Below are 25507 nucleotides of genomic sequence, written 5' to 3'. Positions count from 1 at the left end.
CTGGCTGGAGAATCGAGAACAAGGGGGAACAGTTTCAGGTTAAGGAGCTGATCATTTAGGACTGAGATGAGAAATTTCTTCATTCAAGAAATGAATTGTGAATCTTTGGAACTCTCTACCCCCAGAGGGTTGTGGATGAGCCATAATTGAATATATTTAAGGCTGAGATAGAAAAATTTTTGGTCTCTCAGGGAATCAAGGGATATGGGAAGCAGGAAATTGGAGTTGAAGCCCACAATCAACCATAATCATATTGAATGGTGGAGCAGGCTTAACAGGCCGTATGGTCTGCTCCTATTTCTTATGACCTTATGTTATGTTCTTACTCCATCAAGCAACCCGCAAGCTTTAATTAAATGATGGCTGGTTGTTAAAATTGGCCAGCCTTGCACTGTCACACTGTGTTCCTGTCTCCGAGTTACTAACAGGGCCTTTGGAATCTTTAACTGAAAATAGCTATCACAGATTTTAGAACCTAAGATAATGCTTCACAAACCTGAGAGTTTTTGAGGACATGACACATACGGTAGATGGGGAAGATAAGTTGGATATGATATACATGGACTTTCAAAAGTCTTTGAGAAGGAACCATGTAGTTGACTATTGAAGAAGATTAAGGGGTATGGAGTTGAGGGAGCATCACAAACTGGATTAAAAACTGGTTAGAAGGAAGGCAACAGAGTAGGAGTATGGGCAATTTCTAAGAGTGAATAGCGTACCACACAGCAATGCAGTAAGTGTCCCCCCCCACCATTTGCTTCAATATCCTTCCCACACCGTGGAGCCCAAACTGCCCACAATCCTCCAACAGTAGTCTCACTAAGATTTTATACAGATTCATTCTTACATCTGGACATGCATGATGCCACTTACCATTAAACCTAGTATTGTATTATCTTTTTTAATGGCCTTATCCAATTGAGGTGCTGTTTTAAATGTCTTATGAACTTGAACGTTCTAATCCCTCTGTGATATTTTGTGTCCTGGTCAAAAATATTTTTCCCACATTTATACAAACACTTTATAATTACAAGTTTTGCTTTTACATACTTGGATTTTTTTAAACAGATTTATTCTTTTTTAAAAAAAGATTGGCAGGAAGCACCTTGCCCATAAAAATGCACCCCCTGTCCCATTCAGATGCAGACTTGGAGACCCCTGCAACCCATGCCATTAGCTTCCCTGCTAAACAAATATAGTGTTAGATTATTAGGGTGGGAGTTTAAAGGAGGGAAATTGATTATGTTTTGATTCTGTTTCCAAATTTGTGGTGGTTTGTTTGTCCCTTTATATCTTGAAGTTCCCTCGTAGTTATTTGCTTGTAACTTCTGTCAAGGCATAGGAAATAGTAATATTCGTGAAACGTATTTTAGAAATCTTGATTATACAGTAGTTGGTATTGTGGCGCCCGCAAGAGGTTTATAATTTCAGAACTCCTTTTTAGAACAAGTATTGTAAAATGGAATTTTGCTATTGATGGAATTGTCACTATTGCAAATAGATAGTTTGAGGTAATGGCCCAGACAGCGAGGTTGGCGACATGTGCTGGAAACCTTGCCATTTTGTGTGCCAATTTGCTGTTGGTAACTTATTCCAAAATTAAGTAGAATATGCTGCCACAAGTGGCAAATTAGAAGTGGCACAGCCAATAGATAGTCCCAGTAATTGAATTATGGTTAAAGTACATTTTGATTTAGTTTTAGCAGATCAAAATTTACATTTTATTTCAAAAATTCCAGTTTAGGAACCACAAGAGAATCATTGTACTGAACCAAAAAACTGAAACTAAGTTAAGTTTTGTACACACTTAAACTTTGTCAAATATGCATTTCCAAATGAAGCTTGAACATTTCACAATTTATGTTCAAACTTAATAGTTACATTCAATCTATAATTAAAAGAATCTGCTGTTTAATGATGCAATGTTTGATTCTAATCTCTACTTTGATAATTTTATTAGAAAATGCTCAGTGGACTTAATATTTAAACTGTTTTTATTATAACCGTAAAAAGTAAACCTTAGACGCAGCTGAATTTATAAATAAACCTTGCAGACTTTTCTTCGAATTAAAAAAATAATCAAAGGATGTCTAAATTAAAAGGACCTCATCTTTCCTGTGTTTTTTTTATTATATACAATTAGATACAAGAATGTAACTTGACACATTTGTGCAGCCACAGCTTTGTTTAAAATCAGCACCACCAGTATAGAGATCTCTTACAGATTTAGTACAGAATATTATCCATAAAATATATTGCACAGATTCTGAAAATTTGTCTTTCAAAGATAAGAATTAAACCTACAATTGATTCAATATTATATTGAGGTAAACCAAAAAAGTTCAACACAGTTTTTGAATAGAACCAGGATAATGTGGAGTACTGGGAATTAATTCAAGTAATTGGTTCACAGAAATGCTTTAATTCCCCAAGAAGATCCCATTTATTTGAGAACCACAGGAAATCAAGACCCTGACTCCTCACACTGTTCAGAAATGAGGGGATGTCTGTAGTTTATGGTTACTTGCAGTTACATAGTTTGTGGGGTATTCAGTTACCTGTTTTGAATTGTGCTTCTGCAAATGTAACTGAACACATTCTCAGCAGGCAGGACAAAACTTTCTAGACTTAAGTTATTAAATAAATAGATAAAAATTCAATGTAAGTGGCAAGTAACATTTGTGCCACACAAGTGCCAGTCTCTTGAAAATAGTGTTTATCCATGTTTCTACAATAGGGGGAGGTGGTGGCATAGTGGTAATATCACTAGACTAGTAATTCAGAGACCTGGGGACATGGGTTCAAATCCCACCATGGCAGATGGTGAAATTTGGATTCAATTAATAAATAAAGCTAATGGTGACCATGAAACCATTGTAAAAACCCATCTGGTTCACTGTAAGGAAGGAAATCTGCTGGCCTTGCCACAGCAGTGTGGTTAATTGACTTTTAAAATTCTGAAATGGCAGAATGCTGGCCTTGCCAGCAACCCCCACATCCCACAAACGAGTAAAAGAAAAAGGCCAGATGCTCCTAATTTTTTTTATGGTATAAATATATTCATATTTTATTAGGACTGACTATTGTGTCCTGAATAGTGATGGAAGGCATTGTTGACAGCGCTATCAGATGGCACTTGCTCAGCGATAACCTGCTCACTGACGTTCAGTTTGAATTTCGCCAGGGCCACTCAGGTTTGGTCCAAACATGGACAAAAGAGCTGAACTACAGAGGTGAGAATGACTGCTCTTGACATCAAGGCAGCATTTGACCAAGTATGGCCTCAAGGAGCCCTAGCAAAACTGGAGTCGATGGAAATCAGGGGGAGTCATACCTATCACAAAGGAAGATGGTTGTCGTCGTTGGGGGTCAACAAGATCTCAGTCACAGGACATCACTGCAGGAGTTCCTCGGGGTAGTGTCCTAGGCCCAACCATCTTCAGGGAATCAAGGAAGATAGGGAGCAGGCAGGAAAGTGTAGAGGTAGAAGATCAGCCATGATCATATTGAATGGCAGAGCATGCTTGAAGGGCCAAATGGTCTACTCCTACTCCTATTTTGTATGTTCTTAATTCATTTATCACCCCTTCAAAGTTTGCTTTATTTAAATTTAAAACCTTGATTTATGAAACTTCCTTTGCCCTCTCAAATCTTACTATCAAATTGAGTTATATTATCGTCACTATTGTTATGACCGAGGCAGTGGTAATGCACTGTCAATTTAGTCCCATTACTCCACAAGTCATAGCATATTATTAAAGTTTTCACACCTACCGGAAATTAGCCAAATTAAACACTTTCTTCACCCCCCAGAATAAAACAGACCAAGCAAGGTATCTTTAGACAACAACAAATTAATTCATATTTATTCATAAACTAAATTTTAAACATGATTGAGATAAACCTATGTCTAAAAGACTTTATAACTTATTTATCCTAACCTTCATGCACACACACATACATTCAAAAACCAACAGTTAACCGGTTTCAATAAAATTAGAGCTCTTTCTTAGGAATAAACAAATAACTGGGTTGTAAGTCTTTGTGGGTTATGTTCCTGGTTGTGTTTGGTGTCCCAGAGCTGAACAGTCAGATGACACTCAAAGTCTCAACAAACAGTCTTTAAGTGGATAGTTATTCAAAGCACTTCGGTTGCAGCAGGCGTCACACAGTTCTTTCAACAGGAGTATCGCAACAGGTCTATTTGGATTTTCACATTGGCAGCCTATCAGTAGAAACTTGACTGAGAATTTCAGGACTCCCAGAAAAACAAAAATGCAATAGAAAGTCACTCCTGAGGTAAAGACTTCTTACCTGGGAGGCGGTGGCATAGTGGTAATGTCACTAGACTAGTAACCCAGAGCCCTAGTCTAATGCCCTGGGGATATGGGTTCGAATCTCACCATGGCTGATGGTGGAATTTGAATTCAGTTAATAATCTGGAATTAAAAGCTAGTCTAATAGTGACCATGAAACTATTGCCGATTATCATAAAAACCCATCTGGTTCACTAATGTCCTTTAGGCAATGAAGTCTGCTGTCCTTACCTGGTCTGGCCTGCATGTGACTCCAGACCCACAGCAATGTCGTTGACTCTTAACTGCCCTCTGAAAATGGCCTAGCAAGCCAGTCAGTTGCTAAGGGCACTTAGGGATGGTCAACAAATGCTGACCTTGCCAGTGATGACCACATCCCATGAAAGAATTAAAAAAAAGAGATTGCAAGTAAAAAGGACTTTATGACCTCCAACAAGCAAATGTTCTTTCCAGGGTTTTTTTTTCTCTCCTTAGACATACACAGCCTGAAGGTCAATGTAGATTTTTCTGCTAAGAGAGAGATCCTTCCTTCTGAGCATGCTTCACTGGTCTCCAGATCAAACTGGTTAGTCATAGAGAGATACAGCACTGAAACAGGCCCTTTGGCTCACTGAGTCTGTGCTGACCATCAACCACCTATTTATACTAATCCTACATTAATCCCATATTCCCTACCACATCCCCACAATTCTCCTACCACCTACCTATACTAGGGGCAATTTACAATGGCTAATTTACCTATCAACATGCAAGTCTTTGGCTGTGGGAGGAAACTAGAGCACCCAATGGAAACCCACACGGTCATAGGGAGAACTTACAAACTCCACACAAGCAGTACCTAGAACTGAACCTGGTTTGCTGGAGCTGTGAGGCTACGGTGCTAGCCACTGCACCACTGTGCCACCCCAGTGGTTCCAGCCAGTCTTTACACAGACAACTGATACAATACAGTAGGTGGCCCCCTCTCTCTCTTGCTGTTGTCTAGGAAACAGGCTAGCTGCTGGTACACTGTGCCAGAGAGAGAGAGAGAGAACAACTCTCAGTCTTAAAGGTACACTGCCCCCCCATAGTTTTTTAAAATAGAGGAGAAAATAACTACATTTCCATGACACCTCCACCCTTGTCGAAATGAAACGCCATTCTTAAATGCATTTCATTACAATGCAAAACAGAAACTGATTAAAATCACCCTAAACATTTTTTCACATTCATGCCCCCATTCACTCTACTGATAATTAACAGAATTCTTCTTTGTACCATCGCCATTCATGTAACTTACTAAGATTAAATTCATGACAAAGCATCGGCGATAACATTGTTTTCCCCCAAAATATGTACAATTTTCAAATGATAAGGCTGTAACAATAAAATCTATCTGAATATTCCAGCATTTTGGTTTTTAAATTTTTCCACAAACTTTAATGGGTTATTAGTGTATATTAGTGTTTCTTTATAGTCTTGGCGGACATATACTTCGAAATGTTTGAGCGCCAGCAAAAGTCCTAATGTTTCTTTTTCCACAGTGAAATACTTTTTTTGGTGGTGATTTAGTTTTCTTGAAAAGTACCCAACTGGTTTTTCTATGTCCGATTCGTCGTCCTGCAATAGGACTGCACCAACCCCCAGGTCACTAGCATCAATTACTATCTTAAAGCGTTTAGCAAAATTTGGAGCAGCCAACACTGGTTCATTAGTTAAGATTGCCTTTAACTTTTCAAAAGCTGCCTGGCATTCATCCAACCATACTACTTTAGTTTTCTTTTTTTATAGCAAATTGGTTTATGGAGCAGCTACAGCACTAAAATTCCTTACAAACTTCCTGTAAAAACCTCATTATTTCACATTTAGATTGAGGTATAGGGAACTCCACTAAGGCTAGCACTTTTGCCGTTTTTGGCAATACTTGTCCTTGCCCCACTATGTGTCCGAGGTAAGTTACTCTTGCTTTTCCAAATTCGCTTTTTGCCAGATTTACTACTAAGTCCACTGCTTGTAACTTTTTAAACAGAGTGTTTAGCTGGTTTAAGTGTTCTTGCCAAGTGTAACTGTATATTAGTACATCATCCAGATACATTACACAGTTGGGAACACTGGCTACCACCTGATTCATTAATCTTTGAAATGTGGCAGCAGCATCTTTTAGTCCGAATGGCATCACGGGGCACTGATGAAGACCGTCTGGTGTGACAAAAGCTGATATCTCTTTGGCTCGAGGAGTCAAAGGAACTTGCCAGTATCCCTTTAACAAGTCAATCTTGGTAAGAAACCTAGCACTGCCCACTCTGTCAATACAGTCTTCTTAACGAGGAATTGGGTAGGAGTCTGCCTTCGTTACTGCATTGTCTTTTCTTTAGTCTATGCAAAGTCGGGTTGATCCATCAGGTTTAGGCACGAAGACTATTGGTGAACTCCAGGTGCTTTGACTAGGTTCAATTACGTTGTTTTCCAGCATGTATTGGATTTCTGCTTTTACTTGTTTGTCTGGATTTAAACAGTAAGGATGTTGCTTTCAAGGAACAGATTTCCCTATATCCACATCATGTGTGGCTAAGGTTGAACATCCTTGCTTATCCCAACAAACTCTTTTAAATGTTGTGAAAAGCCTGGTGAGGTCTTCACATTGTTTTGCATTTAAGTTGGGGCATGATCAAGAGGTTTGCAGACGACACAAAGATTGGCCATATGGCAGATATCGAGGAGGATAGCTGTAAAAAGCAGGAAGATATTGATGTTCTGGTCAGGTGGGCAGAAAAGTGGCAAATGGATTTCAACCCGGAGAAGTGTGAGGTGATGCATTTAGGGAGGTCAAATAAGACAAAGGAATACATGATTAATGGGAGAATACTGAGAGGTGCAGAGGAAGTGAGGGACCTTGGAGTGAATGTACACAGATCCCTGAAGGTAGCAGGACAGGCCGATAAGGTTGTTAAGGCATATGGAATCCTTTCCTTTATTAGCTGAGCTATAGAATATAAGAGCAGGGAGGTTATGCTGCAACTATAAATCATTGGTTAGACCATAACTTGAGTATTGTGTGCAGCTATGAGGAAAGATTGGATAGGCTGGGGTTGTTCTCCTTGGAGCAGAGAAAGTTGAGGGAAGATCTGATTGAAATGTACAAAATTGTGAGGGGCCTGGACGGAGTGGACGTGAAGGGCCTATTTACATTAGCAGAGAAGTCAGTGATTAGGGTGCATAGACTTAAAGTGACTGATAGAAAGATTAGAGGGGAAACTCGGAAAAATGTTTTCAGCCAGAGGGTGGTGGGGGTCTGGAACTCACTGCCTGAAAGGATAGTAGAGGCAGAAACCCTCAACTCATTTAAAAGGTGCCTGGGTATACATCTCAAGTGCCGTAACCCGCAGGGCTACGGACCAAATGCTGGAAGGTGGGATTAGACTGGGTGGCTCGTTTTTTGGCCGGTGCAGGTTTGAAGAGCCAAGTGGCTTCTTTCTGTGCCGTAAACTTTCTATGATTTTATGGTGATGGAGCGAATGTGTGGTTGGAAGCTCATCTCAACAATACCAAGGTTGCGAATGGTCTGTCTCAGCTTCAGACAGTTGCCAGGGAGAGGGATGAAAACATTGGTCAGGGAATGGAGTCCCAATATTTCGTTAGAGGGATTTTCTGCTTATCCAATACTGAATGTCTGACCAGCAGTGTGGCAAATCAGAGACAGCGAAGGGATCCCCACGTGGACAGCAGTGGTTCAAGAAGGCAGCTCACCACCACCTTCTCAAGGGCAATTAGGGATGGGCGATTAATGCTGGCCTAGCCAGCGATGCCCACAGCCCACAAACGAATAAAAAAAAAAGTGGTAGTGAGACAGAGTTGACTGCATCAGGGTACATGTTGTTACAACCGACCGCTCCAGTCCAATCAAAATATACGATTCTGATTGTGGTGGGAGAAACACATTAATTCAATCCCATCCCTCCACAAAACACCAAACATATTTATTTAAACTTTCCAAATTAAAGAAAGACCCAGCCAAATTGTACTATCTATTAACCCCCGAATGAGGCTAACCAAACAGGATGTCTTTAAATCAACAAATTAACTGTTTAATTAGAAAAACTAAATTCTTAAACACTATGAAGATATAAACAACATTTAAAATGGATAAACATTTAGAGTCCTTGCAAATTTACAGTCCACTGTTGCTTGAAGTCCTCACAGCCATCCGATGGGGAAAAAATGCTCTTCCACAGTAGGACAATCCGTAGTCTAATTCCAGCAGTAAGTGATGCTTTCCTTCCTTCAGCGAATTTCAACAATTAACGACTTGCAAACACTTTTTAAATGAATCAATTTGGCTTTAGAATTTTTGAGGGATAAAAGATTGTCACAGTCTAACTTCCCTTCCTTCAGTTTAAATTATCAGAGATCTCTGTTTTGGCTTGACTTTTTAGAATTTTGAGAGACAATAACAATTAAGCAAACTAAATTCTCTTCCTTCAGTTTAAATGGCTGAGGGCTCCTCTTTCAGGTGCTAACACCAGCTGTCTGTCTGTGTTCTGTTAGAACAGACTGTCTTCAACTAAAAACCCAGTTCAAAAAATAATTGTAACAAATGTATCCTTGATGCTCAGTCCAGGCTGTATCCATGGTAACGAGAATACACCCTTTGAATCGCAGTCTCCAAATAGCTGTATCCAAGGCAATGAAAATGCTCCTTCTCGGTAACTCTGGAGGCCTGCTGGTTCTTAAAGCAGTACTGATCCTTTGCAAGCCTTAAAGGCAAACCGCATGTTCCCCGGAGAAAAAAAACTACAGGACACTGACAATGTGGAGCCTAGAATCATAGAAAGTTTAAGGCACAGAAAGAGGCCACTTGGCCCATTGCGTCTGTGCCAGCCGAAAAACGATCCCACCTTCCAGCATATCGTCCGTAGCCCTGCAGATTGCGGCACTTGAGGTGCATTTCCAGACTCTTTTTGGATGAGCGAGGGTTTTTCTGCCTCAGCTACCCTTTCAGGCAGTGAGTTCCAGACCCCCACCACCCTCTGGGTGTAAACGTTTTTCCTCATCTCCCCTCTAATTTTTCTACCAATCACTTTAAATCTATGCCCCCTCGTCATTGACCTCTCTGCTAGGGTGAATAGGCCCTTCACCTCCACTCTGTCCAGGCCCCTCACAATTTTGTACATTTCACTCAGATCTCCCTCAGCCTTCTCAGTTCCAAGGAGAACAACCCCAGCCTATCCAATCTTTCCTCATAGCTGCATTTTTCCAGTCCTGGCAACATCCTCATAAATCTCCTCTGTACCCTCTCGAGTGCAATTACATCCTTTCTGTAATGAGGTGACCAGAACTGCACACAGTACTCAAGTTGTGTTCTAACCAATGAATTATACAGTTCCAGCATAACCTCCCTGCTCTTATATTCTATACCTCAGCTAATAAAGGAAAGGATTCCATATGCCTTCTAAACCATCTATCGATCTGTCCTGCTACTTTCAGGGATTTGTGGACATTCACTCCAAAGTCCCTCACTTCCTCTACACTTCTCAGTATTTTCCCATTAATCGTTTATTCCTTTGCCTTGTTTGACCTCCCCAAATGCATCACCTCACACTTCTCCAACTTGAATTCCATTTGCCACTTTATGCCCATCTGACCAGTCCATCAGTATCTTCCTGCAGCCTACAGCTATCCTCCTCGATATCTACAACAGGGCCAATCTTTGTGTCGTCTGCAAACTTCTTGATCATGCCCCCTACATTCACGTCCAAATCGTTAATGTATACCACAAGAAGCAGGGGACCCAGTACTGAGCCCTGCAGAACGCCACTGGAAACAGCCCTCCAGTTGCTAAAACACCCGTCAACAATTACCCTTTGTTACCTGCCACTGAGCCAATTTTGTATCCACCTTGCTGCATTTCCCCGGATCCCATGGGATTTTTTTTTAAAAATCAGTCTGCCATGCGGGACCTTATCAAAAGCCTTGCTAAAATCCATGTAGACCATATCAACTGCACTACCCGCATCTATCTTCCCTTGACAAATCCATGCTGACTATCCTTGATTAATCTGTGCCTTTCTAAGTTATAGTTTATCCTGTCTCTCAGAATAGATTCCAATAATTTGCCCACTACTGAGGTTAGGCTGACTGGCCTTTAATTATTCGGTCTATCCTTCGCTCCCTTTTGAAAATGAGATACAACGTTAGCAATTCTCCAATCCCCCAGCACCACACCTGTATCCAATGAGGACTGGAAAATGATGGTCAGACCTTCTGCTGTTTCCGCTCTTGTTTCTTTTAACAGCCTAGGGTACATTTCACCTGGCCCTCGTGATTTATCAACTTTCAAGGATGCTAATCCCATTAATACTTCCTCTCTCCCTATGTTTATCACATCCAATACTTTACACTCCTCTTCCTTAACTACAATATCGGCTTCGTCCCCCTCTTTTGTGAAGACAGATGCAAAGTATTCATTAAGAACCATACCAACATCTTCCGCCCCTACACATAGGTTACCTTTTTGGTCTTTTATGGGCCCTACCCTCTCCTTGATCTGTTTTTGGATGACTTTGCTGAGGGTTGGCATATAGATGAGAAATAGAAGGGGACCAAAGATGGCCTTTTGGGAAATTCCAGAGTTCATGGTGTGGCATGGGAAGAGAAGCCATTTTGATGAAAATGATGTGGTCAAATGTGTCGAAGGCTGCATACAGAAAGATGAGGAGGGATGGCTTACCATGGTCACAGACATAGAATGTCATTTATGACTTTGGTAAGGGCTGTATCAGTACTGTTGTGCAGGCAGAAGCCTGATTGGATGGATTCAAACATAGGAATGTGAGAACGACGGGCACAGTCAAAAGCATGAGGTGATAGCCAAAGTTCTAATTTTTGCATTCCGTACACCATCAACATTCTATGTTAGCAATCTGTCGAGATTGTAATTATGCTGAAGTTTTTACTTTTCATTTTTACTTTTCATTTGCATGTTGGAGAAGAACGGGAGGTTGATGCGATGATACTTTGAAAGAACAGAGGGATTAGGGCTGGGTTTTTTTGAAGTGAGGAATGATTGCGGCAGATTTGCAGGGGAGAGAGACAGTAACTGAAGAGAGGGAACTGTTAACACCAACTAATATGGGGGACAAGAAGTGAAGTTGGGTGGTTAACACTTTGGAAGTAGGGTCGAGGTAGCCTGAGGTGGGTCACATGAACAAGATGAACTCAGACAGAGTAAATCAGGAGATGGGATAGAAACTAGAGAAAAGTATGATATCAAGGCTGGGTGGCAGATAACATTAGGCGAAGGTTGGCCCAATTATAGTATTAATTGTATCGGGGAGGCGGTGGCATAGTTATATTGTCACTGGATTAGTAACAGTATTGTTCTGGGGACATGGGTTTGAAATCCACCATGGCACAAGGTGGAATTTGAATTTAATTAATAAAATCTTCAATTTAAAAAAAATCTAGTCTAATGATGGCCATAAAACCATTGTCGATAGTTGTAAAAACCCATCTGGTTCACTAATATCCTTTAGGGAAGGAAATCTGCTGTCCTTACTGGGTCCGGCTGAGATATGACTCCGGACCCATAGCAATGTGGTTGACTCTTACATGCCCTCCGAAATGGCCCAGCAAGCCACTTAGTTGTATCTAACCGCTACAAAGTCAATACGAAATGAAACCGGATGGACCACCCAGCATCGACCTAGGCATCAGAAACGACAACGGCAAACCCAGCCCTGTCGACCCTATAAAGTTCTCCTTACTAACATCTGGGAGCTTGTGTCAAAATTGGGAGAGCTGCCCCACAGACTAGTCAAGCAACAGCCTGACATAATCATACTCACCGAATCATACCTTACAGACAATGTCCCACACACTGCCATCACCATCCCAGGTGACGGCACAGTGGTATATAGTTGGGAGGGAGCTGCCCCAGGACCCCATGAAGTCTCATGGCATCAGGTCAAACAGGGGCAGGGAAACCTTCTGCTGATTACCACCTACTCCCCCCCCCCACCGCCCCCCTCAGCTGATGAATTAGTACTTCTCCATGTTGACCAGCACTTGGAGGAAGCACTGAGGTTGGCAAGGGCACAGAATGTATTCTGGGTGGGGTCTTCAATGTCCTTCACCAAGAGTGGCTCGGTAGCACCATTACTGACTGAGCTGGCTGAGTCCTAAAGGACATAGGGGCTAGACTGGGTCTGGGACAGGTGATGAGGAAACTAACAAGAGGGAACAACGTACTTGACCTCGTCCTCACCAATCTGCCTGCTGCAGATGCATCTGTCTATGACAGTATTGGTAGGAGTGACCACCGCACAGTCCTTGGGGCGACAAAGTCCTGTCTTCACATCGAGGATACCCTCCATTGTGTTGTGTGGCACTACCACCGTGCTAAATGGGATAGATTTCGAACAGATCTAGCAGTGCAAAACTGGGCATCCATGAGGCACTGTAGGCCATCAGCAGCAGCAGAATTGTACTCAACCACAATCTGTAACCTCATGGCCCGGCATATCCCCTACTCTACCATTGCCATCAAGCCGGGGGGCCAACCATGGTTCAATGAAGAGCGCAGGAGGGCATGCCAGGAACAACACCAGGCATACCTCAAAATAAGGCTTCAACCTGGTGAAGCGACAACGCAGGACTGCTTGCATGCCAAACTGCATAAGCGCATGCGATATACAGAGCTTAAGCGATCCCATAACCAACGGATCAGATCTAAGCTCTGCAGTCATGCCACATTCAAATGTGAATAGTGGTGGACAATTAAACAACTAACTGGAGGAGATGGCTCCACAAATATCCCCATCCTCAATGATGGAGGAGCCCAGCACATCAGGGCATAAGATAAGGCTGAGGCATTTGCAGCAATATTCAGCCAGAAGTGCCGAGTTGATGATGCATCTCGGCCTCTTTCTGAAGTCCCCAGCATTACAGATGCCAGACTTCAGCCAATTCAATTCACTCCGCTTAATATCAGGAAATGACTGAAGGCACTGGATAATGCAAAGGCTATGGGCCCTGACAACATTCCGGCAATAGTACTGAACACCTGTCCTCCAGAACATGCTGCGCCCCCAGCCAAGCTGTTCCAGACAAGCTACAACACTGGCATCTACCCGGCAATGTGGAAACTTGCCCAGGTATGTCCTGAACACAAAAAGCAGGACAAGTCCAACCTGGCCAATTACTGCCCCATCAGTCTACTCTCAAATCATTTGTAAAGTGATGGAAGGTTTCGTCGACAGTGCTATCAAGCGGCACTTGCTTAGCACTAACCTGCTCAGTGATGCTCAGTTTGAGTTCTGCCAGGGACACTCAGCTCCTGACCTCATTACAGCCTTGGTCCAAACATGGATAAAAGAGGTAAGGTGAGAGTGACTGCCCTTGACATCAAGGTGGCATTTGACTGAGTATCACATGAAGGAGCCCTAGAAAAACTGGAGTCAACGGGAATCGGGGGGGAGTGGCGGGGGGGGGGGATCTCTCAGCTGGTTGAAGTCGTACCTAGAGCAAAGGAAGATGGTTGTGTTTGTTCGAGGTCAATCATCTCAGCTCCAGGACATCACTGCAGGAGTTCCTCAGGGTAGTGTCCTAGGCCCAACCATCTCCAGCTGCTTCAGCAATGACCTTCCTTCAATCATAAGGTCAGAAGTGGGGATGTTCGCTGATGATTGCACAATGTTCAGCACCATTCACGACTCCTCAGATACTGAAGCAGTCTGTGTAGAAATGCAGCAAGATCTGGACAGTATCCAGCCTTGGGCTGATAAGTGGCAAGTAACATTCGCGCCACATAAGTGCCAGGCAATGAAAATCTCAAAGAGAGAATCCAGCCATCTCCCCTTGACATTCAATGGCATTACTATTGCTGAATCCCCCATTATCAACATCCTGGGGGTTACCATTGACCAGAAACTGAACTGGAGAAGTCATATAAATGCAGTGGCTACAACAGCAGGTCAGAGGCTAGGAATCCTGCGGCGAGTAACTCACCTCCTGACTCCCCAAAGCCTGTCCACCATCTACAAGGCACAAGTCAGGAGTGTGATGGAATACTGTCCGCTTGCCTGGATGGGTGCAGCTCCAACAATATTCAAGAAGCTTGACATCATCCAGGGCAAAGCAGCCCACTCGATTGGCACCCCATCCAACATCTTAAACATTCATTTCCTTCATCTACAATGCACAGTGACAGCAGTGTGAACCATCTACAAGATTCACTGCAACAACTCACCAAGACTCCTTCGACAGCACCTTCCAGACCTGCGACCTCTACCACCTAGAAGGACAAGAGCAGCAGATGCATGGGAAGACCGCCACCTGCAAGTTCCCCTCCAAGCCACACACCATCCTGACTTGGAAATATATTGCCTTTCCTGCACTGTCACTGGGTCAACATCCTGGAGATCCCTTCCTAACAGCACTGTTGGTGTACCTACACCGCAAGGACTGCAGTGGTTCAAGAAACAGCTCACCACCATTTTCTCAAGGGCAGTTAGGGATGGGTAATAAATGCTGAATGAATAAAAAAATTATACAGCAGCTTACGCTATAACATGTCAATTTTTTATAAGCTTCTCTCCATTTGAAAAATTGGTGCTTCCAATCAGAGCTATACTAAAATCAGCTTTGCATTTTTTCTAACTGATAGGAGCCAGAAGTCAGCCACTGTTAGGTCACCAAAGTCACACTAGCACCATTACTTTAAAGTCTAAGTGGCAGCAATGATAAAAGCAGTGTTAATTTAGGAAATGCCCTGTCAACGTTGATTTTAATTGTGGCGGAACTATGATTAACTTCTCATTTTTTTGATGAGAGTAACAACAGAGTGGCGCAAAAGTCCCAGGAAATTACAGCGCTGCATGAGTAATAGCAAAAGGTGGTTATGCCATAATATATTGGCACTTATGCAGTGTAAGACAGGTCCTATGACTGCACTGGCGCAAATCTGCAGAAAATTCTGGGCCGATTGTAATTGATAGATAATAGTGTATGACATCAATCATCATAATTACCTGCACCGTTATGCACGGATGCACTTGCTAATGTACTGTGTGTTGCACCCAGCACACTGGGCACATATCATAGAATCATCCAGCACAAAAGGAGATCATTTAGTCCATTGTGCCTCTGCCTGTGCTTATGCTGGCTTTATAAAGAGCTTCCCAAATAGTCCCACACTCCTGCTTCTTCCCCATAGTTCTGCAATTTTTTCCTTTTCAATGTATATATCCAGTGCCCTTTGAAAGTTACTATGACATCTGCTTCTACCACCCTTTTCAGGCAGTACATTTCAGATCGTCATAACTCAAATATGACCGTTTTTTTCTGGAGAAAATATCTGCCTTCATTTTCAAGATTTAAGAAGACTTTTTTTAAATTTGTTCCTGGGATGTGAGATACATTACCCTTCCAGGGTAATTTGAGGTAGATTGGGCACTGTTCAGGGCCGAAAATGTCAGCCTTAGGCCTGTTCATAAGTCTGCGCGATATACAGCGAGAAATGATCTGATCAATTTGAGCAACAGGTGAAGCTAGTTGTTTCACGCTGTTACTATGCGGTATCAACACGTGTGGTGTTCGCCATCAAGCCAAAAAGACATCCTGCCTATCACACAAATGAGTAATGTGATATATGAATTTCAATGCCAGTGTGATGCTAGGTATATAGGCTGTACGTCCCAAAGACTGGCGGATCATATCAAACATGTCCCTTCCGCTGTTCCCAATGGGCAAGGTACAGGCTGTACCCAACCAGCCCGTGCTTGCAAAACTCAAAACACAGTGTCCAACATTAGATGTGATTCCACGATTGGACAACACTTGCTAAATAATCCTCAGTGTGCTAAGAATTACGCTGACAGCCAATTTAAGATTGTCAGTAGGGCTCGCAATGTGGCGCATTTGCACGTACTGGAAGCTACATATTAATACCAGGGCCCTGTTCTTTACAGACAGAAAGAATATGCACTGTACTAGGAAGGATGTCAAGGCCTTGGAGAAGGTACAGAGGCAATTTACTAGAATGATACCAGGGATGAGGGACATCAGTTATGTGGCGAAACTAGAGAAGTTTAGTTTAGTTTAATTTAGAGATACAGCACTGAAACAGGCCCTTCGGCCCACCGAGTCTGTGCCGACCATCAACCACCCATCTGCAAACGCGACATGAAATCGTGTGACATTGATCACAAGTCGTGGGAGTCAGTTGCCAGCATTCGCCAGAGCTGGCGGGCAGCCATAAAGACAGGGCTAAATTGTGGCGAGTCGAAGAGACTTAGTAGTTGGCAGGAAAAAAGACAGAGGCGCAAGGGGAGAGCCAACTGTGCAACAGCCCCAACAAACAAATTTCTCTGCAGCACCTGTGGAAGAGCCTGTCACTCCAGAATTGGCCTTTATAGCCACTCCAGGCGCTGCTTCACAAACCACTGACCACCTCCAGGCGCGTATCCATTGTCTCTCGAGATAAGGAGGCCCAAAAGAAGAAGAACACTAATCCCATATTCCTACCACATCCCCACCTGTCCCTATATTTCCCTACCATCTACCTATACTAGGGGCAATTGCTAATGGCCAATTTACCTATCAACCAGCAAGTCTTTGGCATGTGGGAGGAAACCAGAGCACCCGGAGGAAACCCACGCAGACACAGGGAGAACTTGCAAACTCCACACAGGCAGTACCCGGAATTGAACCCGGGTCGCTGGAGCTGTGAGGCTGCGGTGCTAACCACTGCTGGGATTGTTCTCCTTGGAGCAGATTTAAAGGGGACATTTAATAGAGGTGTTCAAAATTATGCAAGTTTTTGATAGATTAGATCGGGAGAATTTCTTTCCACTGGCAGTAAGGTTGATAACCAGAAGACACAAATTTAAGGTAATTGACAGAAGAGCTAGGAGGAAGTTGAGAACAATTTTTATGCAGGGTTGTTATAATCTGGTGTGCACTACCTGAAAGGGTAGATTCAATAGGAACTTTCAAAAGGAATTGAACAGATACTTGAAAAGGAAAAACTTGCAGGCCGTTGGGAAAGAGCAGGGGAGTGGGACACATTGGTAAAGCTTTCAAACAGTTGGCAAGACACAATGGACTGAATGGCCTCTTTTTTTGTTGGGTAAAGGTATAATAAATAGAGTCGAAGTATAGATCACGTATGATCTAATTGAAGGGAGTAGGCTTGAGGGCTGAATAGCCTACTCCTGTACCTATGGGCTGGATTTAGTCATCATGGCAGGCGTGCTGCCGACAGACCCGAAAATGTGAGGTGACGCCACTTCGGTGACCTGCAGGACCTGGGACCGCAACTTGCTGGTGGTGGCCAATTAATTGGCTGCTGCAGGGGGTGGACGTCCCTATTAAGGATGGCCAACCGCCCCCAGGAGCTGTTGGTCAGTCCGAGGGGCCAGCAGCTCAGCAGCGTCACTGGGAGTGATGACCATTGTTGGGACTGCGCGTGGAAGAACAGGACGCAATGCATGGACGACATCCTCACAACCAGGTAAGTGGGGTCTGGGGGGGTGCCGGGGCCACTCAGGCAGGCTCTGGCAGGTGGGGGACGGTGTTGGTGAGGGCAGGTGACACCATTGTCTCCAGGGGAGCCCTCCATGGGCCAAAGAGTGCCCGAGTAGGAAGGGCCCACCCCGAGCACACTGGGAGGCCGCCACTCTTCACTGCATTGAAGAGTCTCCCCAGGTGGAGGAGGTCCCCCCCCGCCACTGGTAAAATGCCAGTGGCAGTGGGAAGAGACCATTAATTGGCCACTTAAGTGGCTCAATTAGCCTCTGGGCAGGAGGGCCATCTGCCATCTTCCTCACCATAGCAAGATGGCATGGTAGTGGGAAGACGATGGGCACACCACCCCCTGCCTTCCTGTGCAATGTTAAGGGCTCCCCCGCCTCCCAGCCCGTCCCTAAAGGGTTGGTAAAATCCAGCCACATGTTTCTATGCAGACTATCTAGTCATTTTTCTCATTGCTTGTGTAAATTGGCTTCTGACTTTCCTTACATTACAACAGTGACTACAATTCAAAACTACTTCATTGGCTGTAAATTGCTTTGGGACATCCTGGGGACATGAAGGGCTCTGTTAATGCAAGTCCTTTCCTTTATGAAAACTCTATGACAACTCTTCTTTGGCCTCCTTATCTCAAGAGACAATGGGTAAGCGCCTGGAGGTGGTCAGTGGTTTGTGAAGCAGCGCCTGGAGTGGCTATAAAGGCCAATTCTAGAGTGACAGGCTCTTCCACAGGTGCTGCAGAAAAATTTGTTTGTCGGGGCTGTTACACAGTTGGCTCTCCCCTTGCGCCTCTGTCTTTTTTCCTGCCAACTACTAAGTCTCTTCGACTCGCCACACTTTAGCCCCGCCTTTATGGCTGCCCACCAGCTCTGGCGGACGCTGGCAACTGACTCCCACGACTTGTGATCAATGTCACAGGATTTCATGTCGCGTTTGCAGACGTCTTTAAAGCGGAGACATGGACGGCCGGTGGGTCTGATACCAGTGGCGAGCTTGCTGTACAATGTGTCTTTGGGGATCTTGCCATCTTCCATGCGGCTCACATGGCAACTAGTTCTTCTATTAAATTACAAAGAGATTTATGCAGTAGTACACTGCAGGAAGACATTTTTCATACTTTTTATTTTGTTCAGCCGTTTGACAATCTTGAAAACTAATCACTGCATTGAAGAGTCTCCAAATGAGCTACTGAAGCTGTAGAATTTCTGTTTGACTAATGTGGAGAGGGGACTTACCCAGATCCAGGGAACTTATGCACATGTTGTCAGAGATGAAGCTTAGGGACTGTGAAGTATATGAAGACATATGGTCATAGGTTAACCAGCTAAATACATGCAGCTTAGCCATATAGAACAATGGCAGGCTTCCGACTCCTTGTCCTGTGAGCTTTACCTGTTGGGTGACATCGGACATTGCCATGCAGGGTGATCTGAAGTAAAAGGAAAGAATTCCAACTCCCAGTGACAGACCTACCCTTCTATATTTCATTAGCAATCCAGAATAGTTGGTCAATAATCAGCAGTACCTTGGACTACTGACTGGCATTTGTTCCATATTTAGCCTTTGTCTGCTTGTTCTGATGTCATGGATTATCTTGAAATTATTTTCTGGGTTTATCTTATCTACATTATTTAATATCTTGTGTATTTCATATGGTTCCTGTTGGTTGCCTCAATATGAGGTTAAAGAACCTCCTTTTCTCAAATTTTTTTTATCACTTAGTCTTTTGATAAGACTGCCTAGTGGTTCTTCTCTGCACTATTTCCAATGGTTGAACATTTCCCATATGTCTTAATAACTGAGGGGGTAATTTTACATTTTGGTGATTGTAAAAAAATGGAAATATTGGATTTGACGCCCATTATACACCATGCCTGAATTTTCTTTCCTTTGGAACCATTGGTGAAAGTTAAAATGACCCCTAAGAATTAATACAGTACTTGAGGCATGTTCTGACCAGGGTATTGAACAGGTTTAGCACGGATATTTTCTTTCTGAATACTCCAACTGTTATAGGGTGTATGGTAACATAGTGTTATGCTCCTGGACTAGTAATCCAGAGGCCTGGATTAATTATCTGAATATGAGATTTCAAACCCCACCATGGCATCTGGAGGATTTAAATTCAGTTAATTAAATAAATCTGGAATAAAAAGCTAGTATCATTAATGGAGACCATGAAACTATTGCATTGTCATTTAAAAAAAATCTGATTCACTAATATCTTTTAGGGAAGGAAACAAGCCATCCTTACCTGGACTGGCTTAAATGTGAGTCCAGATCTGCAGCAATGTGGTTGACTCTTAACTTCCCTCTGAAATGGACTAGCAAGCACTCAGTTGTATAGGGAATGGCAATAATGCTGGCTTTGCCAGACCCAAAACCCTGAATGAATTAAAAAAAATAATTTAGCATTTTGTTCATTGCCGTTCCAGTGATTGGACATCAATGTAGTTCCTTGCACTTGTCGGAATTTCATCCGTCGCTGATTTGCCCATTTTGCAAATTGGACCTCCTGTGTCTTTTTGGAGCTCGTTGGCTCGAACTCAGTTTTCATCATACTTGGCTCCAGTTTAGTACAGGCAAATTTGATCAGTTTAAATTGGTTTTCTGAATCCAGCTTATTAAGGAATTAGGAAGATTAGGAATAGTAGGGACCAGAGTACTTATCGCTGGGATACTCTGCTGCATACTCTGTCCCCCTCCCTTCTCAGAACATCATTCCCCTAATCAGAGGGTAGAAGTGTGAATTTAGTGTGAACACTCCTTCCTCGAGCTTATATTATCTGACCTCCGCTACTTTATCTGAGCATGCTTAGTGTTAGTAAGCAACACATATTTACTGTACACACAAATTTCAAATGCCCACTATTTGTTGCTATTTTTGATCAATTGTTCAAAAAATTCAGGTATTATATGGCAGTTACAAATTGTTTAACTCATGGAACAATTTGACCCAGAAAATGAAACTGAAACTGAAAACATGTTGCATCTGTAACTTTTTTCAGCTCCGATGAAAGGTTATTGAGTTCAAATGTTAACTCTGTTTCTCCCCAGATACTGCCTTGCCTGTATTTCCAGCATTTTCTGTTTATATCAGAAAATTAGATGTTTAAATTTGATTGGGCATTGGCTAATTTCTATATTGTTTCTGGTTAATGAGTGTGATTTAGTAATCTCGAGCCCTAATTTGTGTAGAGCTCAGCCTGAGCGATTTGTATTTCTTGAGGTTCGGTTCTCTGCTTTTAAGAATAATGAACAAATTTATGAGTGGGACTCAAGAGTCCATGTGAATTTAAAACCAAATGTTACGTTTGCTAGGATTTTACTAAGCTGTAGGCACATTTGAAGATCATAATGATATTGTCGCTAGGTAAAAGGCTTTGAAGGCTTATTATACTTCCCTGGGGTTTGAATGTTGGGATTTAATGTGGTAATTGGAAGTTTGACCAAGTTTTAAAAAAAATTTATTTGTTCATGGGATGTGAGCATCACTGGCAAGGCCAGCATTTGTTGTCCATCCCTAATTGCCCTTGAGAAGGTGATGGTGAGTCGCCTTCTTGAACCGCTGCAGTCCATGTGGTGCAGTTACACCCACAGTGCTATAAAGTCACTTTTCTGCAGCGGTTTGATACAACTGAGTGGCTGCCTGGGCCATTTCAGAAGGCAGTGAAGAGTCAACCATATTGCTGTAGGTCTGGATTAACATGAAGGCCAGACCGGGTAAGGACAGCAGATTTTCCTTTATTGAACCAGATGGGTTTTTACGACAAAACAGTAGTTTCATGGTCACCATTACATACATTAGCTTTTTTTAAAATTCCAGATTTTTATGAATTAATTGAATTTAAATTCCACCAGCTGCCATGGTGGGATTTGAATTTGTATCTCCGAAGCATTATTCTGGACATCTGGTTACTAGTCCAGTAACTTTACCACTATGCTACCATAGATTGATAGGAATGTGGTGATGTCCAGTAGGCATCTGAAATTGTCTGAACAATCAAGCGTTTGTCTGAAATCAGACTATGTACTGTATTTTGCTATATATTAATGGCCGCTTGGAGAAGTGCTGTTTTAGTGCCTGCTCCCACTTTTGTAGTTAAGCAAGTTCAGTTTATATTGCAACAGTTTCTACAGCAGTCAGATCAACTTTAATACCTTTGACCATACACAGCTTGCTCATGTCCCACTATTTTAAAATCATTGTTTGGCATAGCTGAAACAACTTATACCTCTGATAATGTCATGGTCCTCTACTTACATTGGTCCATAATTTGCTGTCAAAGTAGTGGCGAGGCTAATGGCACTCACTGTTATTTATACCCAAAGGCTACAGCAACATCCGACAAGATCAGATGCAGGGAAATCCAAAGGTTGCTATCCCAGATGCACCACTCCACCTTTGGCTTTGTGAAAATGGCATCCCGCCGTTTGTCTCACCATTGAAATACGTTGAACGACCTGAAATTGCTGTACTTGCACACTAGAAATGAACTAAACTTGCCACAGAAAGTTGTCATTTCATTTCAAGTCCTAAGTACCCTTTTAATAACATGATAAGTGTTAATTATTGCCAGTCAGCATCTTACTGAAAATTAACTCTTGTAAGTGTGGCGTCACATTCCTTCTATTTGTCATGCAAGCCCCCACCTGCCAAGAGTGAGGCACACATTATTTCGCCACATGAACATTAAAACTTGAAATTGCTGCTGGGAAGAAAAGAGGGCCCATCACAAAGAATTGCCAGGCCCCTCGCTGTACAGACTTTTTTTTGCATAGTAACAGACAGTACTTGGAACGGACAAAGGGGCCACTCTCTGCTCCAGTTTAATCCACAATGGACTTTTGATTACCAGACGTCGAAGGTAGAGAGGCTAGAATTCCAGGTTAACTGCTAAGATGGCCGAATACACAAACAGACGTGGTCAGATCAGTTTAGTCACATGACTAGCTAACTGTTGTAGTTTTTTAAAATGAACTTGCCACAGAGAATTTGAACTGAGAAAGCTCTTTGCTCCTGGACAGAGAACATGTCTCTCCTGTCTGTTCTCATCTCTTTCTCACGGAACTGAAGATCCATTGAAGACACATGAATCCCAAGAGAGAAAAGTCTGCTACAATGAACAAGGTTTAAGAAGAATACTGGGCCCTAACGAAAAGCAAGAGCAACCTACAAAAGGATTATACAGTGAACTCGAAGCACAGTAACAAGATATTGCCTCAAACTGTTCTACTTTATCTTTTCTTCTGTTTTCTGTCTCTATTTGTATGTGCGTATCGCGTGCTAGGGTGGAGTGCGGCGGGTATCCGTAGGCGTTAACCAAATTAGAGTTTAAGTTTTTAATAAATTTCACTTTTCTTCTTTAAACCTAAGAAAGCTTGTTTGCTCATTTATTTGCCTTATAATTGGAAAGCGGTGAACAAGGATTCACCAAGAGGGAGCTCAAAACAGAGTGTGTTTAAAACATAAATCCTGTTACAATAAGACCAGGTGAAGGCTAAAAGGGACCCCTAGACACCTTTCTCACCTGGTTGTAACATATTTTTAATTGGAGATTTTAAAATGTTAAAATATTAATCCAGTCTTTCTTCTTTCTCTTCCTGTACCTGATTTGACAATGTATTCACCCATTCTAACTTGTACTTCATTTCCATTATTGTGCTGTTAATTTCACATTCCTTCATGATATGCAGTTGCTTGCTCTATTCACTCAGGCCCCAGATGTCCACTTTCTCTTGTGCGATGTTATCAGCTCACACTTCCAGCAACGTGCCATGCAAAAATGTAAAAACATGAACATGCAAGGAGAAATCTAACTAATGGTAGATGCTAAAATAAAAGCAAAATACTGCGGATGCTGGAATTCAGAAATAAAAACAGAAAGTAGTGGAAAAACTCTGGCAGCAGCTATGGAAAGAGAAGCAGAGTTAACATTTCAAGTCAGTGAACTGTCATCAGAACTGGCAAAGGTTAGAAATGTAAGAGGTTTTACACAAGTAAAATGGGGGTGGGAGGAAAGAGAACAAAAGGGAAGATGTGTGATAGGGCAGAGGACCGGAGAGATTAACTGACAAGGTCATGGGACAAAGGGAAAGAGAGTGTGCTACTGTTCTGATGAAGGCCAAAGCAATAGTGCATAGGGAGTGCTAATGACAGAATAATGAGCAGCCCTAGCCAAAAGCACAAACATGAAAAAAACAGTAGGCAGGCACATGGTAAAAAAAGATGGAACAGAATAAAATGAAATAAAACTAAAAAAGGGCCAGTCATGCACTGAAATTATTGAACTCAATGTTCAGTCTGGTAGTCTGTAGTGTGCCTAATTGGAAAATAAGGTTCTGTTTCTCGAGCTTGCGTGATGTTCACTGGAACATTGCAGGAGGCCCAGGACAGAGATTTGGGCATGAGAGCAGGGAGGTGTATTGAAATGGCAAGCGACCGGAAGCTCAGGGTCCTGTTTTTGGACTGAGTGGAGGTGTTCCACAAAGCAGTCACCCAATCTGCGTTTGGTCTCCCCCATGTAGAGGAGACTGCATTGTGAGCAGCGAATACAGTATAATAAATTGAAAGAAGGACAAGTAAATCGCTGCTTCACCTGAAAGGAGTGTTTCGGGCCTTGTTTAGTGAGGAGAGAGGAGGTAAATGGGCAGGTATTACACCTCCTGTGATTGCTTGGGAAGGTGCCGTGGGAAGGGGACGAGGTGTCAGGGATAACGGAGGAGTGGACCAGGGTGTCGCGGAGGGAACGATCCCTTCGGAATGCTGACAGGGGAGGGGAGGGGAAGATGCGTTTGGTGGTGGCATCACGCTAGAGGTGGCAGAAATGGCGGAGGATGATCCTTTGGATGTGTAGGCTGGTGGGATGGAAAGTGGGGACAAGGGGGAACCCTGTCGTGGTTCTGGGAGGGAGAGGAAGGGGTGAGGGCAGAAATGCGGGAAATGGGTTGGACATGGTTGAGGGCCCTGTCAACCAAAGTGGGGGGGAGGAGGGGGAGGGGGATCCTCGGTTGATCCTCGGTTGAGGAAAAAGGAAGACTTATCCGAAGTGCTGTTGTGGAAGATTGCATGATCAGAGCAGATGGGTCGGAGACAAAGAAATTGGGAGAATGGAATGGAGTCCTTACAGGAAGCAGGGTGTGAGGATGTGTATTCGAGGTAACTGTGGGAGTCGGTGGGCTTATAATGAATATTAGTGGACTGTCTATCCCCAGAGATGGAGACAGAGAGGTCGAGGAAGGGAAGGTGAGAGCAGGATGGAAATTGGAAGCAAAGTTGATAAAGTTTTCAAGTTCAGGGCAGGAGCAGGAAATGGCACCGACATTGTGATCAAACCTGCAGACAAGGGTGGTGCTGTTGTTGTCTGTCGTACCGACCTCTACCTTGCAGAAGCTGAGTGCCAACTCTCAGACACTTCTTCCTACCTCCCCCTGGACCATGACCCCACTACCGAACATCAAGTTACTGTCCACAGGACTGTCACTAACCTCATCTCCTCCGGAGATCTCGCCTCTACAGCTTCCAACCTCATAGTCCCACTACCCCGGACAGCCCGCTTATACCTCCTTCCTAAAATCCACAAACAGGACTGTCCTGGTGGACCCATCATTTCAGCCTGTTCCTGCCTCACTGAACTTCTTTCTTCCTATCTTGACTCTATCTTTTCTCCGCTGGTCCAGTCTCT

The 25507-nt window shown here is 43.1% G+C and overlaps 1 protein-coding gene across 8 annotated transcripts in view; it reads left to right on the top strand.

The window, feature by feature from the left end:
- The window catches only part of stau2 (staufen double-stranded RNA binding protein 2), a 545941-nt gene that overhangs the window by 51219 nt on the left and 469215 nt on the right, over positions 1–25507 (top strand). Inside the window, exon 2 of one of the 8 annotated variants that reach the window (XM_068032034.1) lies at positions 23541–23648. The exons of the other annotated variants lie outside the window; for them this stretch is intronic. The gene's annotated coding sequence lies outside the window, so the exon portion shown is untranslated. The remainder of the gene's footprint in view (positions 1–23540; positions 23649–25507) is intronic. 8 annotated transcript variants of the gene reach the window in all.

This window comes from Heterodontus francisci, chromosome 5 (genome assembly GCF_036365525.1).
Source record: "Heterodontus francisci isolate sHetFra1 chromosome 5, sHetFra1.hap1, whole genome shotgun sequence".
NCBI lineage: Eukaryota > Metazoa > Chordata > Chondrichthyes > Heterodontiformes > Heterodontidae > Heterodontus > Heterodontus francisci.
The sequence above is the reverse complement of the archived record's forward strand: the minus strand, read 5'-3'. Positions and strand labels throughout refer to the sequence as shown.